The sequence below is a fragment of the Oncorhynchus mykiss genome, chromosome 23, assembly GCF_057628025.1.
Source record: "Oncorhynchus mykiss isolate SJ-2025 chromosome 23, ASM5762802v1, whole genome shotgun sequence".
NCBI lineage: Eukaryota > Metazoa > Chordata > Actinopteri > Salmoniformes > Salmonidae > Oncorhynchus > Oncorhynchus mykiss.
Window position 1 is genome coordinate 26,789,757 of NC_143044.1, and position 17,890 is coordinate 26,807,646.

Genomic DNA, 17,890 nt, shown 5'->3' on the forward strand with positions numbered 1-17,890 from the left:
TGTCTCCCTTGCTCTGTCTCTGTTACTTGTTCTTCCTCTGTACCTCTCTCTCTCTCTCTTTCCATCTGTCTTTGTGCCCCCCCCCCCCCACACACACACACCTGCTCTTGCCCCCCCCCCCCCCCCCCCCCTCTCACACATGCACAGTGGCAAGAAAAAATATGTGAACCATTTGGAATTACCTGGATTTCCTAAATGTGGCGTAAAAAAACAACAATAGATGTGCTTAAACTAATAGCACACCAATTATTGTATTTTTCTTGTCTATGTTGAATACATCTTTTAAAAATTCACAGTGTATGTTGGAAAAAGTATGTGACCCCCTAGGCTAATGACTTCTCCAAAAGCTAATTGGAGTCAGGAGTCAACTAACCTGGAGTCGAATCAATGAGACGAGTTTGGAGATTTTGGTTAGAGCTGCCCTGCCCCATAAAAAACACTCACAAAATGTGCGTTTGCTATTCACAAAAAGCATTGCCTGATGTGAACCATGCCTCGAACAAGAGAGATCTCAGAAGACCTAAGATTAAGAATTGTTGCCTTGCATAAAGCTGGAAAGGGGTTACAAAGTATCTCTAAAGGTCAGTCCATGGTAAGAAAAATGGTCTATAAATCGAGAAATTTCAGCACTGTTGCTACTCTCCCTATGACTGGCCTTCCTGCTAAGATGACTACAAGAGCACAGCGCAGAATGATCAATGACGTGAAGAAGAATCCTAGAGTGTCAGCTAAAGACTTACAGAAATCTCTGGAAGATGCTAACATCGCTGTTGAAGAGTCTACATTATGTAAAACACTAAACAAGAATAGTGTTCATGGGAGGACACCAAGGAAGAAGCCACGGCTGTCCAAAAAAACATCTGAACTTCAGCACATCTGAAGTTCGCAAAAAAGCACCTGGATGTTCCACAGTGCTGCTGGCAAAATATTCTGTGGACAGATGAAATTAAAGCTGTGTTGTTTGTAAGGAACACACAACACTATGTGTGGAGAAAAAAAGGCACAGCACACCAACATCAAGACCTCATCCAAACTGTAAAGTATGGAGGAGGGAGCATCATGGTTTGGGGCTGCTTTGGTGCCTCAGGGCCTGGACAGCTTGCTATCATCGACGGAAAAATGTATTCCCAAGTTTACCAAGACATTTTGCAGGAGAATATAAGGCTATCTGCACCAATTGAAGCTCGACAGAAGTTGGGTGATGCAACAGGAAACAACCCTAAAGACAGAAGTAAATCAACAACAGAATGGCTTGAACAGAAGAAAATACACCTTCTGGAGTGGCCCAGTCAGTCCTGACCTCAAACTGATTGAGAGGCTGTGGCATGACCTCACGAGAGCCGTTCACACCAGACATCCCAAGAATATTGTGGAACTGAAACAGTTTTGTAAAGAGGCATGGTCCAAAATTCCTCCTGACCGTTGTGCAGGTCCCATCCGCAACTACAGAAACTGTTTCGTTTAGATTATTGCTGCCAAAAGAGGGTCAACCAGTTATTAAATCCAAGGGTTCACATACTTTTTCCAACCTGCACTGTGAATGTTTACACAGTGTGCTCAATAAAGACATGAAAAAGTATAATTGTTTGTGTGTTATTAGTTTAAGCAGGATGTGTTTGTCTATTGTTGTGACTTAAATGAGGATCAGATAACATTTTATGACCAATTTATGCAGAGATCCAGGTCATTCTAAAGGGTTCACATACTTTTTCTTCCCACTGTATGTGCTAATCTTCCACTGGATTCCCTTCATCTGAGAAGAACCTTTTCACTGACAACCAAGAAAATGCCTCTCCAATCTGTCACCATTGCCTTAGCATGTAACCAGCTGCACATATCACGCTCTGAGCATAGAGAGAGAGAGAGAGAGAGAGAGAGAGAGAGAGAGAGAGAGAGAGAGAGAGAAGGTGGGAGGGGGAAAGAGAAAGAGGGAAGAACAGAAAGAGAGCGGTGGGAGAGAGAGAGACAGTTAGACCCAACCAAATCATGAGAAAACAAAAAGATAATTACTTTATATATTGGAAAGAATTTACCAAAGAACAGAGTAAACTGAAATGCTATTGGGCCTTAAGCAGAGAGCATACAGTGGCAGAATAACTGACCGCTGTGACTGATGCAAAATGAAGGAAAGCCTTGACTATGTACAGACTCGGTGAGCATGGCCTTGCTATTGAGAGAGACTGCAGTAGGCAGACCTGGCTGTCAAGAGAAAATAGGCTATGTGCACACTTTCCACAAAATCAGGTGGAAACTGAGCTGCACTTCCTAACCTCTTGCCAAATGTATGACCATATTAAAGACACATATTTCCCTCAGATTACACAGACCTACAAACAATTCCAAAACAAATCCAATTTTGATAAACTCCCATTTCTATTGGGTGAAATACAACAGTGTGCCATCACAGCAGACGTGTGCCACGACTTGCAGACTTGTTTTTGAGTTGCTGTGCGTTTTGTTGCCAACCTGTTTTGCTACCTGACAAATTTACGGTTTTTACTTTTTAATTACCGTTTATATTTTTGTTTTTTCCTACTCAACTTTTTCACTCCGGACGCTTTATCTGGACACGATTCGTCAGGACCTCCAACAGCCGAAGCTAAGTAGTAACATTAACATGATGCCTTCTAATTGTAGTCGCTGTACTCGCCTTACGGCGAGGATAGCTGTGCTACAAGCCCAGCTTCAGACGCAATCGCTAGGCAAGGGTAATTTCAGTGTAGGAAAGGATGAAACAGCGTCTGTGCCACCAGTAAGTACAGATAGTAGTATAAATCCCCTGGCACAGTCCCCGCAGCCGGACAACTTTCTCACGGTTTCTGGAAGGAAATGCTGTAGGAACGCTCAACCGGTGTCGCTCATTCAGCCGACAGAAACTTTCAACCGGTTTTCCCCATTAAGCAGCGGGTCGGAGTCAGAGGCCGAGTCTTCTCTGGTCTCTACTCCTCCCGTTACGGGGTCTGAGACGCCGAAGCTTCCCACCATTAGCTCTGACAAATTGAAAACTCTAGTCATTGGCGACTCCATTACCCGCAGTATTAGACTTGAGAATCATCCAGCGATCATACACTGTTTACCGGGGGGCAGGGCTACCGACGTTAAGGCTAATCTGAAGATGGTGCTGGCTAAAGCTAAAACTGGCGAGTGTAGAGAGTATAGAGATATTGTTATCCACGTCGGCACCAACGATGTTAGGATGAAACAGTCAGAGATCACCAAGCGCAACATAGCTTCTGCGTGTAAATCAGCTAGAAAGATGTGTCGGCATCAAGTAATTGTCTCTGGCCCCCTCCCAGTTAGGGGGAGTGATGAGCTCTACAGCAGAGTCTCACAACTCAATCGCTGGTTGAAAACTGTTTTCTGCCCCTCCCAAAAGATAGAATTTGTAGATAATTGGCCCTCTTTCTGGGACTCGCCCACAAACAGGACCAAGCCTGACCTGCTGAGGAGTGACGGACTCCATCCTAGCTGGAGGGGTGCTCTCATTTTATCTACCAACATAGACAGGGCTCTAACTCCTCTAGCTCCACAATGAAATAGGGTGCAGGCCAGGCAGCAGGCTGTTAGCCAGCCTGCCAGCATAGTGGAGTCTGCCACTAGCACAGTCAGTGTAGTCAGCTCAGCTATCACCATTGAGACCGTGTCTGTGCCTCGACCTAGGTTGGGCAAAACTAAACATGGCGGTGTTCGCCTTAGCAATCTCACTAGGATAAAGACCACCTCCATTCCTGTCATTATTGAAAGAGATCATGATACCTCACATCTAAAAATAGGGCTACTTAATGTTAGATCCCTTACTTCAAAGGCAATTATAGTCAATGAACTAATCACTGATCATAATCTTGATGTGATTGGCCTGACTGAAACATGGCTTAAGCCTGATGAATTTACTGTGTTAAATGAGGCCTCACCTCCTGGCTACACTAGTGACCATATCCCCCGTGCATCCCGCAAAGGCGGAGGTGTTGCTAACATTTACGATAGCAAATTTCAATTTACAAAAAAAAAAAAAATGACGTTTTCGTCTTTTGAGCTTCTAGTCATGAAATCTATGCAGCCTACTCAATCACTTTTTATAGCTACTGTTTACAGGCCTCCTGGGCCATATACAGCGTTCCTCACTGAGTTCCCTGAATTCCTATCGGACCTTGTAGTCATAGCGGATAATATTCTAATCTTTGGTGACTTTAATATTCACATGGAAAAGTCCACAGACCCACTCCAAAAGGCTTTCGGAGCCATCATCGACTCAGTGGGTTTTGTCCAACATGTCTCTGGACCCACTCACTGTCACAGTCATACGCTGGACCTAGTTTTGTCCCATGGAATAAATGTTGTGGATCTTAATGTTTTTCCTCATAATCCTGGACTATCGGACCACCATTTTATTACGTTTGCAATTGCAACAAATAATCTGCTCAGACCCCAACCAAGGATCATCAAAAGTCGTGCTATAAATTCACAGACAACACAAAGATTCCTTGATGTCCTTCCAGACTCCTTCTGCCTACCCAAGGACGCCAGAGGACAAAAATCAGTTAACCACCTAACTGAGGAACTCAACTTAACCTTGCGCAATACCCTAGATGCAGTTGCACCCCTAAAAACTAAAAACATTTCTCATAAGAAACTAGCTCCCTGGTACACAGAAAATACCCGAGCTCTGAAGCAAGCTTCCAGAAAATTGGAACGGAAATGGCGCCACACCAAACTGGAAGTCTTCCGACTAGCTTGGAAAGACAGTACTGTGCAGTACCGAAGAGCCCTTACTGCTGCTCGATCATCCTATTTTTCTAACTTAATTGAGGAAAATAAGAACAATCCGAAATTCCTTTTTGATACTGTCGCAAAGCTAACTAAAAAGCAGCATTCCCCAAGAGAGGATGACTTTCACTTTAGCAGTGATAAATTCATGAACTTCTTTGAGGAAAAGATTATGATTATTAGAAAGCAAATTACGGACTCTTCCTTAAATCTGCGTATTCCTTCAAAGCTCAGTTGTCCTGAGTCTGCACAACTCTGCCAGGACCTAGGATCAAGAGAGACACTCAAGTGTTTTAGTACTATATCTCTTGACACAATGATGAAAATAATCATGGCCTCTAAACCTTCAAGCTGCATACTGGACCCTATTCCAACTAAACTACTGAAAGAGCTGCTTCCTGTGCTTGGCCCTACTATGTTGAACATAATAAACGGCTCTCTATCCACCGGATGTGTACCAAACTCACTAAAAGTGGCAGTAATAAAGCCTCTCTTGAAAAAGCCAAACCTTGACCCAGAAAATATAAAAAACTATCGGCCTATATCGAATCTTCCATTCCTCTCAAAAATTTTAGAAAAGGCTGTTGCGCAACAACTCACTGCCTTCCTGAAGACAAACAATGTATACGAAATGCTTCAGTCTGGTTTTAGACCCCATCATAGCACTGAGACGGCACTTGTGAAGGTGGTAAATGACATTTTAATGGCATCGGACCGAGGCTCTGCATCTGTCCTCGTGCTCCTAGACCTTAGTGCTGCTTTTGATACCATCGATCACCACATTCTTTTGGAGAGATTGGAAACCCAAATTGGTCTACACGGACAAGTTCTGGCCTGGTTTAGATCTTATCTGTCGGAAAGATATCAGTTTGTCTCTGTGAATGGTCTGTCCTCTGACAAATCAACTGTAAATTTCGGTGTTCCTCAAGGTTCCGTTTTAGGACCACTATTGTTTTCACTATATATTTTACCTCTTGGGGATGTTATTCGAAAACATAATGTTAACTTTCACTGCTATGCAGATGACACACAGCTGTACATTTCAATTAAACATGGTGAAGCCCCAAAATTGCCCTTGCTAGAAGAATGTGTTTCAGACATAAGGAAGTGGATGGCTGCAAACTTTCTACTTTTAAACTCGGACAAAACAGAGATGCTTGTTCTAGGTCCCAAGAAACAAAGAGATCTTCTGTTGAATCTGACAATTAATCTTAATGGTTGTACAGTCGTCTCAAATAAAACTGTGAAGGACCTCGGCGTTACTCTGGACCCTGATCTCTCTTTTGAAGAACATATCAAGACCATTTCAAGGACAGCTTTTTTCCATCTACGTAACATTGCAAAAATCAGGAACTTTCTGTCCAAAAATGATGCAGAAAAATTAATCCATGCTTTTGTCACTTCCAGGTTAGACTACTGCAATGCTCTACTTTCCGGCTACCCGGATAAAGCACTAAATAAACTTCAGTTAGTGCTAAATACGGCTGCTAGAATCCTGACTAGAACCAAAAAATTTGATCATATTACTCCAGTGCTAGCCTCTCTACACTGGCTTCCTGTCAAAGCAAGGGCTGATTTCAAGGTTTTACTGCTAACCTACAAAGCATTACATGGGCTTGCTCCTATCTATCTCTCTGATTTGGTCCTGCCGTACATACCTACACGTACGCTACGGTCACAAGACGCAGGCCTCCTAATTGTCCCTAGAATTTTTAAGCAAACAGCTGGAGGCAGGGCTTTCTCCTATAGAGCTCCATTTTTATGGAACGGTCTGCCTACCCATGTCAGAGACGCAAACTCGGTCTCAACCTTTAAGTCTCTACTGAAGACTCATCTCTTCAGTGATATGATTGAGTGTAGTCTGGCCCAGGAGTGGGAGGGTGAACGGAAAGGCTCTGGAGCAACGAACCACCCTTGCTGTCTCTGCCTGGCCGGTTCCCCTCTTTCCACTGGGATTCTCTGCCTCTAACCCTATTACAGGGGCTGAGTCACTGGCTTTACTGGGGCTCTCTCATGCCGTCCCTGGAGGAGGTGCGTCACCTGAGTGGGTTGAGTCACTGATGTGGTCATCCTGTCTGGGTTGGCGCCCCCCCCCCCCCCCCCCCCCTTAAGTTGTGCCGTGGCGGAGGTCTTTGTGGGCTATACTCAGCCGTGTCTCAGGATGGTAAGTTGGTGGTTGAAGATATCCCTCTAGTGGTGTGGGGGCTGTGCTTTGGCAAAGTGGGTGGGGTTATATCCTTCCTGTTTGGCCCTGTCCGGGGGTGTCCTCGGAGTGGGCCACAGTGTCTCCTGACCCCTCCTGTCTCAGCCTCCAGTATTTATGCTGCAGTAGTTTATGTGTCGGGGGGCTAGGGTCAGTTTGTTATATCTGGAGTACTTCTCCTGTCCTATTCGGTGTCCTGTGTGAATCTAAGTGTGCGTTCTCTAATTCTCTCCTTCTCTCTTTCTCTCTCTCGGAGGACCTGAGCCCTAGGACCATGCCCCAGGACTACCTGACATGATGACTCCTTGCTGTCCCCAGTCCACCTGGCTGTGCTGCTGCTCCAGTTTCAACTGTTCTGCCTTATTATTATTCGACCATGCTGATCATTTATGAACATTTGAACATCTTGGCCATGTTCTGTTATAATCTCCACCCGGCACAGCCAGAAGAGGACTGGCCATCCCACATATGCTCTCTCTAATTCTCTCTTTCTTTCTCTCTCTCGGAGGACCTGAGCCCTAGGACCATGCCCCAGGAATACCTGACATGATGACTCCTTGCTGTCCCCAGTCCACCTGACTGTGCTGCTGCTCCAGTTTCAACTATTCTGCCTTATTATTATTCGACCATGCTGGTCATTTATGAACATTTGAACATCTTGACCATGTTTTGTTATAATCTCCACCCGGCACAGCCAGAAGAGGACTGGCCACCCCACATAGCCTGGTTCCTCTCTAGGTTTCTTCCTAGGTTTTGGCCTTTCTAGGGAGTTTTTCCTAGCCACCGTGCTTCTTCACCTGCATTGCTTGCTGTTTCTGTACAGCACTTTGAGATATCAGCTGATGTACGAAGGGCTATATAAAATAAATTTGATTGATTGAGCACACTGTTGTATTTTCTTGTTGCCACAAGAAAAGGAACCCCAGTGAAGAACAAACACCATTGTAAGTTCAAACCATATTTATGTTAATTTATTTTACATTTTGTACTTTAACAATTTGCACATCATCATAACACTACACATAGCCTTAATATGACATTTGAAATGTGTCTATTCCTTTGAAACTTGTGAGTTTTCACTTTTGATTGATTATTTCACTTTTGTTTATTATCTATTTCACTTGCTTTGGGAATGCAAACATATGTTTCCCATGCCAATAAAGCCCTTTGAATTTAATTGAATTGAGAGAGAGGTGGGGGGGAGAAAGGGAAGAAGAAAGAGAGAGGTGGGAGAAAGAGAGAGAGAGAGGGAGAGAGAGAGAGAATAAGAAAGAGAGTGAGAGAGTGTTAAAGAGAGAGGTGGTAGGAGAAAGAGGGAGATAGAATAAGAGAGAGAAAGGAGGGGAGAGAGAGAGAGAGAGAGAGAGAGAGAGAGAGAGAGAGAGAGAGAGAGAGAGAAAGAGACAGAGACAGAGAAAGACAGAAAGAGAGCGCGACAGAGAAAGGGTTTAGGCATCATAAATCATGTAATCCAGTGTGATTATTTCCATGTCTCTCTCTCCCAGAGGACCCAACTCCCAGCTCTGTGTCTGGAACAATCTGCCTCCTAATTTCCCCTGAGCAGATAATTAGCAGGCTTAGCAGGCGACACTTTCACACGGTCTCTATTCACTAAAATACCAAAGTCCTGCTAGCTTTTTGATTTCATTCTCTGTCATTTATACACACAAAAGCCGACAGACACCGACACACACAAATGCACAAACACACCATATGACAGACATGCATAATGACAGGGTGACACATGCACATGCACACGCACACATGCACATTCCTTAGATTCCTATATGAGGAAACCCCATTTAGTATGGGTGTGTGTTTATACAATGATGGAGTAGAGCTGGGACGATAAACCCAAAACGATCGACACTGACCGTACCCGTCACTTATCGCAGGCATTTGGCTGAATTCATTATGATAAGTAGCCTATACTAGAGAAATGTGAAGTTTGAAATGAAATAAGTTTGTTAATATGTGTGATTGTTAATGAGAGACATAGAGAGAGAGAGAGAAAGAGAGAGAGATCTATTATCTACCTCACTTGCTTTGGCAATGTTAACACATTTCCCATGCCAATAAAGCCCCTTGAATTGAATTGAGAGAGAGAGAGAGAGAGAGAGAGAGTGAGAGAACAGCAGTATATGAGGTCTTGACTACTGATCCAAACACTTTCTTCTCAAAAATAACTTTGGGACTCACACACACAGTGTCTGGTGCCAGTCTACATACAATACTTTACACTATGCATGACTGCCATCTTCTGGATACTACAGGTGACCACTAAAGTATGTGTGTGTCTGTGTGTTTCAAGCTCTAAAAACAACAATGCAGTGATCAATATCAATGTAGTACAAACAAATAACAAAAGGTAGAACAAAACGAAGAACAGGAGAAAGTAGGGAGCTATAAACAGGGTCAGAGCAAATATCATATTTACAATGTCCAGGGATACTGGTGTAATAGAGGTAGATATGTACAGGGATACTGGAGTAATAGAAGTAGATATGTCCAGGGATACTGGAGTAATAGAGGTAGAGATGTCCAGGGATACTGGAGTTAATAGAGGTAGATATGTCCAGGGATACTGGAGTAATAGAGGTAGATATGTACAGGGGTAAGGTGACTAGGCATCATGCTATATGATAAACAGAGTAGCAGTAGTGTGATTTAAGGTTGTATGTGAGTGTGTGTGTGTGTGTGTGTGTGTGTGTGTGTGTGTGTGTGTGTGTGTGTGTGTGTGTGTGTGTGTGTGTGTGTGTGTGTGTGTGTGTAGAGTTAGTATACATGTGTGTGCATGCTGTGTGTGTTGGAGTGTCAGTGTGCATGAGTATGTAGAGTCCTGTGAGTGTGCATAGAGACAGCACAGAAATAAAATAAAATACAAGAGTCAACTCAGATAGTCCGTGTAGACATTTTGTTAGCTATTTAGAAGTCATATGGTGTAGGGATGGAAGCTGTTCAGGACCCTGTTGGTGTCCAACTTGATGCACCGGAAGCAGAGAAAACAGTCTATGGTTTGAGTGGCTGGAGTCTTCAATAATTTTCCGGGCCTTCCTTTCACACCGCCTGCAATAGAGTGTGTGTGTGTGTGTGTGTGTGTGTGTGTGTGTGTGTGTGTGTGTGTGTGTGTGTGTGTGTGTGTGTTCTTGCGTGCATGCATTTGTGAGTACGTGTGCCAGAAACATTATCAATGTGTTTTATCAGACCAACAGCCAAGCTAGGGGACACGTAAAACACCTGAACAGGATCAGATCAATGCTTCCCTATACTGCTATACTGGAGGGTCAGTGATGTCATGGTGCCATGATGTCTATGGTCAAGACTCACTGGTGCCAGTCCTTAATGGGTCACAGGCAACTACAGATGGATTTGTATCTGGAAACATGGTTTAGTAGCTAGGTGGGTCAAAGGAAACGTCCACAGTTAGGTGTCAGTGTGTCTGGTTTTAAGGAGCAGGTAATGACTACACCAGGTTCCCATGGGGACAGTAGTGGACCTCTACCGCTGTACTGTCAGTCCCTGAACAAGCAAACACCAACACACTGTTGGTCGGTTGCCATGCTATGGCTACCTCACACACCTGAGTAAATACGAAGAGTGATAACTCACCAGGTCCCACGGGGGACGAGGACTGAGGACCCTGTCTCTGTCTGTGTCCGTCCATCCATCTGTCCGACCGCCTTCCTGCCTGCCTGTCCATCCTTCTATCCGTCCTTCCATCCATTAACCCGCCCGTCTGTCTGTCAACAAATCTCTCTGCTGGAAATCAAATAGACCCCAGCATAAGGTTGACGTAGACCACAGTTTATGAAAGGCCTATCGTTGTACTGTTATGCACACACTGTGTTGAGGTCACTACTAACAGGGTTCTACTAAAGCGGTGTATATGGTATCATGGGGCAGGACCACATGCTTTAGCTGTAACAAGGTCATTGTGTGTTTCCTGCTGTTTGTACACATTTGAGCATGACTACTTATTGTTGCTCAATAACATCACGCTCACTGTGTCTGTCTGCTCAATCCTTGTAGAGTCTGACTCACACATACGTGCGCACGCACGCACACAGAACACAACCACACACACAGGTTGTTTAGTCTGCCTCTCTAAGCCCTGCTACGTCACTGTAGTAAAACACAGAGGAGATGCCTAGGGCATCCTCCACCACCGCCCAGGCACTGTAAACACACTGTGTCAGTTAATGACTGATTATAGTGCATCTAAACAAGGCACACAGACACGCATATGACACACGAATAGGACACACACACACAGGATTCGATTTGACACATACCGATGTGTGGAAACACGCAGGACACACATACACACACACACACACACAATCACACATACACCCACTTTTTCACTCTTCACATGCGCTGCTACTCTGTTTATTGTCTATTCTGATTGCCTAGTCACTTTAACCCCTACCTACATTTACATATTACCTCAATTACCTCAACTGCCTCATACCCCATTGACTCGGTACTGGTACGCCTTGTGTATATAGCCTCATTATTGTTATTTTATTGTAAGACAATCAGCCAGTTCATAAGAGGAGACAGACAGCAATAAGACAATCAGCCCGTTCATAAGAGGAGACAGACAGCAATAAGACAATCAGCCCGTTCATAAGAGGAGACAGACAGCAATAAGAAAATCAGCCAGTTCATAACAGGAGACAAACAGCAATAAGACAATCAGCCCGTTCATAAGAGGAGACAGACAGCAATAAGAGGCTGGTGAGAGACATGAGCAGAGCAATGTTAGAGTAGCGAGGTAGTGACAGTATGGTGAGTGGTCTGTGTCTATGGTTCAGTACAGTAGCCTGAACACACACATTTACACATTTACACAAACACACACACACAGGAGCTCACTGCGCACACATGGACACACACATTCATATGCATGCACACACGCACACACACACGTGTATGGACAGGCACACGCCGCACACACGCACATGCCGCACACACGCAGACACAACATCCTCCACTCATGAAACCAGTTGTTCCCTGGTCCTCATTTTTCAACACAGATAGATTGAGACTACACCCCCCCTCCACCCCCCACCCCAGCTAAGCTTTCATGCTTGCGTCACAAATGGCTCTGTGCTCGCTACATAGTGCACTACTTTTGGGCCCTGGTCAAAAGTAGTGCACTAGGAAGAGAATAGGGTGGCATTAGGGACGCAGACTATGTCTGTATGATACCCTGCACTAAATCTTACTAGGGTTTCCTCATTAGATTCCTGTTTGAGTTGGCTCCACTAGGTCACATATAATCTCTTGATTAATGGCACACAGTGCATTGAATGGAAATACACATTTCTCTAGTTTTGAAAGGATATAGTTAATTTGCGTTGTTGAAGGGATATAAGGGAATATTGCCCAGTGTTTTGGTTCCAGCCATAGGTTTAAACACTATTTGAAATATGTGAAAATACTTTATCTGGGCTTGATTGAGCTTGCCTGGCACCATGGGACCAAGTCACAATGACTGCAAACCCAGGCAGACTAGAGCAAACACTAAAAGTATTTTAAATAGTATTTGAATCCAGGTTTGGTTCAATTTGGGCCGAGATCATTCATGGCTGTATTTGACCACTCGTGTTTGACTACTCTGTTTGTTATAGAAAAAAATATTCTCTGTTTCAAGAAGCATATTAAAAAAAATTGTAATGGTAGTGGTTTAACTGTTGACAAACTGATGAGAGATGACTCAATAAGTATTTGTGTTTGGTAAAGACTGGGGGGTCTAGGCTTGGAGGTCTGGACAGTGAAGGCACACATCAATGGTTTCTATTTTTTACAAACAACTCTCTAGCATCAGTGTGGCCTCCTAAGTTTTATTCAGTCCCAACCCTATACCCCAGAGCATCCCTGCAAGCTACAGCTCCAACCAAAACAGCTCTCTCCCCTGCTCCACTCTCTCCCCCTGCCCTAGACCCTCTCTCCCCCTGCCCTAGACCATCTCTCCTAGCCGAGTCTCTCTCCTAGTCCTATAGCCTCCTCCCCAGCCTCTCTCCCCTGCTCCACTCTCTCCCCCTGCCCTAGACCCTCTCTCCTAGCCGAGTCTCTCTCCTAGTCCTATAGCCTCCACCCCAGCCTCTCTCCCCTGCTCCACACTCTCCCCCTGCCCTAGACCCTCTCTCCTAGCCGAGTCTCTCTCCTAGTCCTATGGCCTCCACCCAGCCTCTCTCCCCTGCTCCACTCTCTCCCCCTGCCCTAGACTCTCTCTCCTAGCCGAGTCTCTCTCCTAGTCCTATAGCTTCCACCCAGCCTCTCCCCCCCTGCCCTAGACCCTCTCTCCTAGCCGAGTCTCAATCCTAGTCATATAGCCTCCACCCCAGCCTCTCTCCCCCTGCCCTAGACCCTCTCTCCTAGCCGAGTCTCTCTCCTAGTCCTATAGCCTCTACCCAGCCTCTCACCCCCTGCCCTAGACCCTCTCTCCTACCCGAGTCTCTCTCCTAGTCCTATAGCCTCCACCCAGCCTCTCCCCCCCTGCCCTAGACCCTCTATCCTAGCCGAGTCTCTCTCCTAGTCCTATAGCCTCCACCCAGCCTCTCACCCCCTGCCCTAGACCCTCTCTCCTAGCCGAGTCTCTCTCCTAGTCCTATAGCCTCCACCCCAGCCTCTCTCCCCCTGCCTCAGACTTTCTCACTCAGACAATTTCTCCCATCCCTCTCCAGACATGCAGATGTGCTGCTTCAGGGTAGATGGATGGCGGTCCTGCACGGCAGACAGACACCATTCTGAACGACACACGAGCAGACACACGCTGGTGGGCCTGTCTTTCCAGATTTCAACATCCAACAGGACATCTGGAGCCCACCACACCACCAGACCTCCAGGCTTTAGGAGAGACTAGCCAGCCCTACAACCCAGGGTAGAGAACACATGCTGGGGCAGAGAGGGAGCAGCAGCTGGGCTGGATGTCTGCACCTCGGGGCTTGAAGGCTAGGTCTAGTGGAGCATGATACTTTGGCCTTCCGTGCAAGTGGACTGGGACACTACTGAGTCAGGTGTGTGTGTGCATGCATGTGTGTATGCATCAAGTAATTGTCTCTGGCCCCCCTCCCAGTTAGGGGGAGTGATGAGCTCTACAGCAGACACAACTCAATCACTGGTTGAAGACTTGTCTTCTGCCCCTCCCAAAAGACTGAATGTGTAGATAATTGGCCCTCTTTCTGGGACTCACCCACAAACAGGACCAAGCCTGCTGAAGATTGAAGGATGTTAGATCCATCACTTCCAAGGCAGTCATAGTCAATGAAATAATCCCTGATCATAAACTTGATGTGACTGGCCTGACTGAAACATGGCTTGAGCCTGATGAGTTCACTTTGCCAAATGAGGCCTCTCCTCCTGGTTACACTAGCAACCATATGAACCGTGCATCCCGCAAAGGCAGAAGTGTTGCTAACATTTATGACAGCAAATTTAAATTTACAAAAAAAGACTGTGTTTTTTCTTTTGGGGTTCTAGTCATGAAATCTAAGCAGCCTAGTCAATCACGTTTTATAGCTACTGTTTACAGGCCTCCTGAGCCGAATACAGCATTCCTCATTGAGTTCCTGGAATTCTTATCGAACCTCGTAATCATGGCAGGTAATATTCACATTTTTGGCTACTTCAATTCTCACATAGCAGAGCCATCATCGACTCAGTGGGTTTCATTCGACAAGTCTTGGGACATATGCATTGCCAAAATCATACCCTGGATCTATACTGAACTAAAGTATAGTATAAAGTATAGATCAATTTCAATGATTTTACTGAGTTACAGTTCATACTAGGAATTCAATCAGTTGAAATAAATGAATTAGGCCATAATCTATAGATTTCACATAACTGGGCAGGGGTGCAGCCATGGGTGGACCTGGGAGGGCATAGGCCCACCCACTTGGGAGCCAGGGCCAGCCAATCAGAATACGTTTTTTCCTCACAAAAGGGCTTTATTACAGACAGAAATACTCCTCAGTTTCATCAGCTGTCTGGGTGGCTGGTCTCAGACTATCCCGCAGGTAATGGTCGGAGACCACGTGGTCTGGCGTTGTGAGGCAGGCTGGACGTACTGCCAAATTCTCTAAAACGGCTTATGGTAGAAAAATGAACATTCAACAAAAACTCCCCAGCTAATGCTCTCCAAATGGACGTTAGCTGTGAGGGCCTAGATGCCCATTGTATGATACACCGAGAGCAACTTCCGGCAAAAGAGCTGAGCACATCCACTGCACGACAGCCTGTTTGCAAAACTTTGTGGGCATATGGGATCAGAGCATGACAATGTTCTATTTCACACTGAGGCTTGCTAGTTATCTAGGGAGTGTTGGAAAGATCTTTTGCATTGAGAGAAGAAATGTTGTCATACACAATGGATGTAAAAAAAAACAGACTTGGTTGACTTTCTGTGTAATTTAAAGAAAATGTGTCTCCTTGCCTATGTAACAGACATATTTGGGAAACTGAACAAACTGAACACAAGCATGCAGGGGAAATACAAAAAATATTCTACAGATGAGTGACTGAAACTGTGGATTCAGAGGAAATCATTTTTATTGGAGAGAAAGTTTTTCAAAAGCGAACCATGCCACCTTCCCTTGGCTGAAGAGACAGCATACTGTACTGGGAAATCTGAAGTGATATCTTCCCCATTATCTGCACAGGATAGGTGAAAGCAACATGCATGAATAATTGTAATTCCTCTGTTATTTCATATTTGTGCAGATGAAGGACATGAGGCAATGAGAGGAAGTCACTTTAGACTATTTAACTACATCCAAATAGACATAGAGGACAAGAGATAAAGACACGAAACCAGAGAAATGTGAATGTGGTCACTGGTTATTTGGTTGATACATTTTTGGGTGCAGTTAAGAAAACATAATCTTTCTGAGCTCGCGTCCCAAATGGCACCTTACTCCCTATGTAGTGCAATACTTTTAACCAAAGCCATATAGGCCTTAATCAAAAGTAGTGAACTATAAAGGAAATAGGGTGCCATTTGGGATGTAGACAGTCTCTCCTGACATGATCAAGGTACAGGACATGGAATGTATGGTCTCATCCAGACCTTTTTCCACACACACACGCACGCACGCACACACGCACACACACGCACACACACAGATCACTTAATCTGTGTACAGGGAGTGTACAGTATGATCCAAATCTTTTCCCCAGATACATGAAAGATATAACTCTCACAGCACTAAACACACACGCACGTGCACACGCACGCATATGCATGCAGGCAAAGGCACGCACACACGCATGTGCACACACCCACTTCAAAGAGACCCATCTCAACCAGGATGTCAATCATCTCTTAGCTAAACTCATTGTGACTGAGAGGAAATGATGGCTATTGAATTAGCAGCAAAACATTCTTAGCACTCACACAGGTAATCACGTTTTAAGGCTTTACCAAGCTGACTGCTGAAGCACTCAGCTTGACACACACACATGCGCACATACGCAAAAGCAAACAGAGAGAGAGAAAGAAAGAAAGAGAGAGGGAGAGAGAGAGAGAGAGAGAAAGAAAGAACAAAGAGAGAGAGATAGAGAGAGAGAAGGAAAGAGAAAAAGAAAGGGAGAGAGCTCTAAAACCACTAATCTTATTACCTATTGGACTGGATGAAGGAAGGTGTTGGGCACAAGTCAAAACCACTGGAAGAAAACATGTATACACACACATGTGCGTGCACACAGACAAACACACACTCTGATGTGGCCAGGGAGTCTATAGTACATGGACCTTGGTGAATGTCCCTCCTCTGTTCTGACCACAGAAACATAGCTGAGTCTCCTTACTTAGTAAGATGAGTCCTTTTCTGTTTATTACAAAAGGAAAATGGTTGTTGGACAGACTTTCCCTAATTCCCTTTTCTTTAGACTTTCATGTTAATGGTTGTTTGAGGATTACTGAGGAGTTATAATCAATCCATTTGAGGATTGTTTCATAGTTTAGAAGAGTCTGGAAACGAAGGGAGTCTTACTGTACTGCATTTGGGAATGGAGAGGGCTCGCAGGGAGGGATTCAAGTGTGTATGTGTGTTTTTGTTTTTGTTTAAATATCCTTGTGAGTACCAGAAGTCCTCACAAGGATAGTAAAGAAGGAAAATTTTGCCTCCCCATGATGAAAAATGCTATTTTAGGTTTAGGGTTACAATTAGAGTTAGAATTAAGGTTAGGGGTTACGGTTAGGTATAGGAGTTAGGTATAGTTCTAGGGTTAGGGGTTTGGAGTTAAGGTTATGGTTAGGTTAAAAGGGATTAGGGAACTAGGATTTTGGATGGGAATCAATTATTTGGTCCCCACAAGGATAGCAATACAAAAGTGTGTATATGTGTGCTTGCGTGTGACATTTTAGTGTGTGACACGGCTCAGAGGAATTGTGTCTATGTATCCATGCTCTGCTGTTCTGTGTCATTTTGTCCCTTGGAATTTGTGTATATTCTCTCAGTGTCAGGTTGAGTCAGTGAGAGTGAGAGGCCAGAGAGGAGATCCTCAATGAGTTCACTAAAGGCTAGTTCTCATCTCAAAGCCTTTCTCTGGCACACAGAGATAGGTGGGGTCCCCCACTAAACAGTAATCCTTTAAAAGACCTGAAAACACAACTGTCCAGACACACAAAGCCTCATCCACAGACACATTTTCACACTCACACACTTAGTGACAACAGATTGACTCATTCGTATTTAATCAGGGTGGTACTATAAACTCGAACTCCGTAGCCGACAGTAAGCCTATGCTAATAGGAGAGTTTTTACCCACACAGAGTAAAAAACAAATTAAAACTGAGTAAAGACTAATTTTTCAGTGTTTCAACACAAGCTTCCATACACTATAATTGGTTTTAGCAGAACAGAGTACATGAGTCATTACATTCTGACACACGCTACATTTACTAGCGAGATA

At 44.6% G+C, this 17,890-nt stretch overlaps 1 long non-coding RNA gene across 4 annotated transcripts in view; it reads right to left on the reverse strand.

Annotated features, from left to right (window-relative positions):
- The window catches only part of LOC149972554 (uncharacterized), a 365,695-nt gene that overhangs the window by 72,674 nt on the left and 275,131 nt on the right, over positions 1-17,890 (reverse strand). Inside the window, exon 3 of one of the 4 annotated variants that reach the window (XR_016491030.1) lies at positions 2,520-5,614. The exons of the other annotated variants lie outside the window; for them this stretch is intronic. This is a non-coding gene — a long non-coding RNA (uncharacterized LOC149972554). Of the gene's footprint in view, positions 1-2,519; positions 5,615-17,890 lie in introns of those variants that run through there. 4 annotated transcript variants of the gene reach the window in all.